The sequence below is a fragment of the Zootermopsis nevadensis genome, unplaced genomic scaffold (assembly GCF_977971745.1).
Source record: "Zootermopsis nevadensis isolate Lab colony 2312 unplaced genomic scaffold, Znev_1.0 Znev_ptg000244l, whole genome shotgun sequence".
Classification (NCBI taxonomy): domain Eukaryota; kingdom Metazoa; phylum Arthropoda; class Insecta; order Blattodea; family Termopsidae; genus Zootermopsis; species Zootermopsis nevadensis.
This window is the reverse complement of record NW_028259371.1, coordinates 70,001-76,027: the sequence shown is the minus strand read 5'-3', so window position 1 is coordinate 76,027 and position 6,027 is coordinate 70,001. Positions and strand designations below refer to the sequence as shown.

Sequence of the window (6,027 nt, the reverse complement as noted above, 5' to 3'; positions counted from 1 at the left end):
AACCGTTTAGGGCAAGTGGAGCACAAGTGCACCGACCGCCGTGTCCATCGGGGTTGGCGCACGTCATCACGCGCGGTGTCCGGCGGAGACTCGGGCTCGAGTCGGCACTCATCTACGAGTGCAAGAGTGGCACATGTGAAGGCCTTAACGGGCGGCCTCTGGGAAGCTGCACTTAGAACGAGCGCGCATCCGCCGGGGACTGAATTCCTCTCCCCGCGCTGCTCGAACCCCGTTTAGGGCATGGGGGGCACATGTGCACCGATCGCCGTCTTCATCGGGGTCGGCGCCCGTCAACCCACGCAGTGGCCGGCGGAGGCTCCGGTTCGAGTCGGCACTCGATTCCGAGTGCAAGAGTGGCACAAGTGATGGCCTTCACGGGCGGCCTCTCGGAAGCTGCACTTAGAACGAGCGCGCATCCGCCGGGGACTGAATTCCTCTCCCCGCGCTGCTCGAACCCCGTTTAGGGCAAGAGGGGCACAAGTGTACAGAAGTCCGTCTCCTGGGGAATCGCGTGCTCGGCTGCCCTCAATGGACAGGCAGAAGCAGGGGTCTGCTCGTAGGTGACTCGGCACTCGAGTGCAAGATTGGCGCAAGTGACGACTTCTCGTGCGGTCACGGTGAGGCTGCCGGCGGTGTCTCTGGCTTCTGCCGCATATATATTCCCGTTCGTGCCCTCCACGTCTTCAGATTTCAAAGTCCCATCCGTGCGTGTTAGGTAGGCCGATTTTAGGGGACCTGCCGCTCGCATTCGGCCGGGTCGCGCTCTCTGAGGCTCAGACGTTACGAGTCTCCCCTGAAAACGCCGCGCTGGCACCTTATTTTGTAGGAAAATTTCACACTTCCTCTAGTTGAACTAACGGATGCGTCGCTGATAAATTGGCCCTTTTTCCGCATAAGACGATTCCTGAGCCTTGGGTGGTGTCTGGATACATCAGGAGGACACAACTGACGGAAGAAAAGCCCGGGTCCGTCCTCCGCCCGGCAGGGGAACGATTTTACGAAAAAGGCCGGCTTCGTTCCCCTTCCCGGCAAGCAGCAGGTGGACGATTTTACGAGAAAGACCGGGTTCGTCCACCTTCCCGGCAAGCAACAGGGGAACGATTTTACGAAGAAGGCCGGCTTCGTTCCCCTTTCCGGCAAGCAACAGGAGGACGATTTGACGTTAAAGACCGGGTTCGTCCTCCTTCCCGGCAAGCAACAGGGGAACGATTTTACGAAAAAGGCCGGCTTCGTTCCCCTTCCCGGCAAGCAGCAGGTGGACGATTTGACGATAAAGACCGGGTTCGTCCACCTTCCCGGCAAGCAACAGGGGAACGATTTTACGAAAAAGACCGGCTTCGTTCCCCTTCCCGGCAAGCAGCAGGTGGACGATTTTACGAGAGAGACCGGGTTCGTCCACCTTCCCGGCAAGCAACAGGGGAACGATTTTACGAAAAAGACCGGCTTCGTTCCCCTTCCCGGCAAGCAGCAGGTGGACGATTTTACGAGAGAGACCGGGTTCGTCCACCTTCCCGGCAAGCAACAGGGGAACGATTTTACGAAAAAGGCCGGCTTCGTTCCCCTTTCCGGCAAGCAACAGGAGGACGATTTGACGATAAAGACCGGGTTCGTCCTCCTTCCCGGCAAGCAACAGGGGAACGATTTTACGAAAAAGGCCGGCTTCGTTCCCCTTCCCGGCAACCAGCAGGTGGACGATTTGACGATAAAGACCGGGTTCGTCCACCTTCCCGGCAAGCAACAGGGGAACGATTTTACGAAAAAGACCGGCTTTGTTCCCCTTCCCGGCAAGCAGCAGGTGGACGATTTTACGAGAGAGACCGGGTTCGTCCACCTTCCCGGCAAGCAACAGGGGAACGATTTTACGAAAAAGGCCGGCTTCGTTCCCCTTCCCGGCAAACCCTTCGCCACCGCGATGCCGCGGCCCTCTGTCCCCCGGACACGGTCTATAGGCGGCGTATCGTGGACACACTGCAACCGACTCACTCGTAGTCCGGGCGCGTGCTAGACTCGCGATGCCAAACGGCGCTTCGGCGCTTATGCATGTCGAGTGAAGAGAGGGAAGGGTGCCCTAATGGCACCACGGTTCTGGGGGCGCTCACGTGGCGTCCCCCTAACGGCACGAAGTGGCCCCTGCTCGCAGGGGCGCACGGAGTGCGAGCGTTGAAGTATGAACTGGACCCCCTCGCCGGACCCATCCGGGACCGCGTGGAGGGGGAGGAACGAGCTCCAAGTGAGTCTTCGGTTCCCTGGTTGATCCTGCCAGTAGTCATATGCTTGTCTCAAAGATTAAGCCATGCATGTCTCAGTGCAAGCCAAATTAAGGTGAAACCGCGAATGGCTCATTAAATCAGTTATGGTTCCTTAGATGGTGGACAGTTACTTGGATAACTGTGGTAATTCTAGAGCTAATACATGCAACCGAGTCCCGACCGGAGACGGTCGGGACGCTTTTATTAGATCAAAACCAATCGGTCGCTCACGCGGCCGTTTGCCTTGGTGACTCTGAATAAATGGAGGCGGATCGCACGGTCTACGAACCGGCGACGCATCTTTCAAATGTCTGCCTTATCAACTGTCGATGGTAGGCTCTGCGCCTACCATGGTTGTAACGGGTAACGGGGAATCAGGGTTCGATTCCGGAGAGGGAGCCTGAGAAACGGCTACCACATCCAAGGAAGGCAGCAGGCGCGCAAATTACCCACTCCCGGCACGGGGAGGTAGTGACGAAAAATAACGATACGGGACTCATCCGAGGCCCCGTAATCGGAATGAGTACACTCTAAAGACTTTAACGAGTATCCATTGGAGGGCAAGTCTGGTGCCAGCAGCCGCGGTAATTCCAGCTCCAATAGCGTATATTAAAGCTGTTGCGGTTAAAAAGCTCGTAGTCGGACTTGTGTCCCACGCTGCCGGTTCACCGCCCGTCGGTGTCTAACTGGCACGCACGTGCGGACGTCCTGCCGGTGGCCCGAGCCGGCGCCCGCGGGCGATGGGGGCGGCGACGCTCCCACGCCTCGGGTCGTCTCGGGGAGGGCCTACACAATCCCGTCGCGGTGCTCTTGACCGAGTGTCACGATGGGCCGGCACTTTTACTTTGAACAAATTAGAGTGCTTAAAGCAGGCAGCAGCCGCCTGAATACCGAGTGCATGGAATAATGGAATAGGACCTCGGTTCTATTTTGTTGGTTTTCGGAAGCCCCGAGGTAATGATCAAAAGGGACAGACGGGGGCATTCGTATTGCGACGTTAGAGGTGAAATTCTTGGATCGTCGCAAGACGGACAGAAGCGAAAGCATTTGCCAAGAATGTTTTCTCTGATCAAGAACGAAAGTTAGAGGTTCGAAGGCGATCAGATACCGCCCTAGTTCTAACCATAAACGATGCCAGCCAGCAATCCGCCGAAGTTCCTCCGATGACTCGGCGGGCGGCTTCCGGGAAACCAAAGCTTTTGGGTTCCGGGGGAAGTATGGTTGCAAAGCTGAAACTTAAAGGAATTGACGGAAGGGCACCACCAGGAGTGGAGCCTGCGGCTTAATTTGACTCAACACGGGAAACCTCACCAGGCCCAGACACCGGGAGGATTGACAGATTGAGAGCTCTTTCTTGATTCGGTGGGTGGTGGTGCATGGCCGTTCTTAGTTGGTGGAGCGATTTGTCTGGTTAATTCCGATAACGAACGAGACTCTAGCCTGCTAAATAGTCGCATCCGGTATCCTCTGTGCTACCGGCGACTCCTAATCTTCTTAGAGGGACAGGCGGCTTCTAGCCGCACGAGATTGAGCAATAACAGGTCTGTGATGCCCTTAGATGTTCTGGGCCGCACGCGCGCTACACTGAAGGAATCAGCGTGTCCTCCCTGGCCGAAAGGTCCGGGTAACCCGCTGAACCTCCTTCGTGCTAGGGATTGGGGCTTGCAATTGTTCCCCATGAACGAGGAATTCCCAGTAAGCGCGAGTCATAAGCTCGCGTTGATTACGTCCCTGCCCTTTGTACACACCGCCCGTCGCTACTACCGATTGAATGATTTAGTGAGGTCTTCGGACCGGTGGGCGCGGGGTTTCGGCCCTTCGATTCCACCGGGAAGATGCCCGAACTTGATCATTTAGAGGAAGTAAAAGTCGTAACAAGGTTTCCGTAGGTGAACCTGCGGAAGGATCATTAACGGCACCGAGAGTGACCGAACAGAGAAGGAAGGCATTAAGAAACCGAGTACGGTTGCTGGCTCTGGGGGAGTGCGTAATCTCGCTTGCGAGTGGACCGCCTTCTCGTGGAAGTACCCGTGTCTGGTCATTCATGATAATACAACCTCTACTGATGACTGAAAAATAGATGACGTCAACCTGAGGGGGGACCGGTCGGCGAAAGTCGCACCGACTCCCCCCGCATGAGGGGGAAGACGCATCATAATATGTGACCACTACTGATGACTGAAAAATAGATGACGTCAACCTGAGGGGGGACCGGTCGGCGAAAGTCGCACCGTCTCCCCCCGAATGAGGGGAAGACGCATCAAAAATTAATAAAAGGAAGGCATTAAGAATGAACCAGATGAACGGGGCTCTGCGGAAGGCGTAATCTCGCCTGTGATTGGACCGGCTCTTCCTGGCAGCGGCCGGATCTCGGAGATAACGTCGTCGGCCTGAGGTGTCCAGGTCGGCGAAGTAATCCCCCGGAGGGGGACGGCAAGACCGTCCCGCCTCGAGGTGGGAAGTAGGAGCGAAAGATGGTGAGTGGGTGCCGGCGGCACGCGGGCTCCGAGGATCCTCAGGGATCCAAGGACAACCCGCGCGACCGCGAGCACTGGGCTTAAAGCCACTTTATCTGCCCACGCAAGGCCGTTTCGGCGGCGCTTGAACGAGAGGGGAGCGCGGTCTGACCGTGCCGCTGTTCTGGGGGCAGCTCCCCCTCGAAAAATAACAACTACCTGTCCTACGGGACTAGCAGTAGCATCCTACCCGAAGCTCTGCTCGAATCTAGAGAAAAACAACCCTGAGCGGTGGATCACTCGGCTCGTGGGTCGATGAAGAACGCAGCTAATTGCGCGTCGACATGTGAACTGCAGGACACATGAACATCGACGTTTCGAACGCACATTGCGGTCCTTGGATTTCCAATCCCGGACCACGCCTGGCTGAGGGTCGGCTACATGAAACCCGTGGGCCCGCGCGGTCTTTAAGATAATAAGGGAAAGAAAGAAAGAAAGAGAAAGAAAGAAATAAAGGCACGCGAGCGGCCCTACGCTGGGGGGTCTGACGAGCCTGCACCTCGCACCGCCGGCGTCGCTCCGAGCAATCGGTGGCGGCGTCGGCGACTGCGAGGAGGTTAAGGGGAGTCAGTCGCCCTTGAAGGCTTCACAGGGTTCGGTGGAGCGAGCGGATAGACTTAGCTCGCCCTCCTCTCCTCGGCGACGGGGCCCATCCTTCCCCGATCGCGTCTGAGAAGAACTGACGCCCGGCTTGATGTGATGGGAGACAGGCAAACTCCCGAGACAGAGAGAGAGACACACACTTGCCGGGCGGGAGCGAAAGATATGACCACAATAAATAATGACCACAAAAAAAACAAAACAAAAAGAAATCAGTTCAATGAGAGAGGCTAAGCTTCCGACCGCTCACATCGGCCCGTCGGTACAAAAAACCATCTTTCCGACCTCAGATCAGGCGAGACTACCCGCTGAATTTAAGCATATTACTAGGCGGAGGAAAAGAAACTAACAAGGATTCCCCCAGTAGCTGCGAGCGAACAGGGAAGAGCCCAGCACGGAATCCCGCGCGGAGACGTGCAGGGAGATGTCGTGTGTGGGAGGTCCCACTCTCCCGGGGCGCGGTCCAGCGAGTCCAAGTCTCCCTTGAATGGGGCCATCGCCCGCAGAGGGTGCCAGGCCCGTAGGACCGCGGCCGCTCCCGGGTGGGGACTCTCCTCAGAGTCGTGTTCCTTGAGAGTGGAGCACTAAGAGGGTGGTAAACTCCATCTAAGGCTAAATATGACCACGAGACCGATAGCGAACAAGTACCGTGAGGGAAAGTT

At 56.9% G+C, this 6,027-nt stretch overlaps 2 non-coding genes and 1 pseudogene across 2 annotated transcripts; all 3 read left to right on the top strand.

Moving 5' to 3' along the window:
• The first annotated feature begins 2,243 nt into the window (after positions 1 to 2,243).
• On the top strand, positions 2,244 to 4,161 carry LOC147870504 (small subunit ribosomal RNA). Its single transcript, XR_015533386.1, has one exon. It is a non-coding gene; the product is annotated as a small subunit ribosomal RNA (ribosomal RNA).
• Positions 4,162 to 4,985: 824 nt separating this feature from the next.
• LOC147870503 (5.8S ribosomal RNA) lies at positions 4,986 to 5,141 on the top strand. Its single transcript, XR_015533389.1, has one exon. It is a non-coding gene; the product is annotated as a 5.8S ribosomal RNA (ribosomal RNA).
• A 505-nt stretch (positions 5,142 to 5,646) lies between these two features.
• Positions 5,647 to 6,027, top strand: part of LOC147870502 (large subunit ribosomal RNA) — a 4,225-nt pseudogene continuing 3,844 nt past the window's right edge.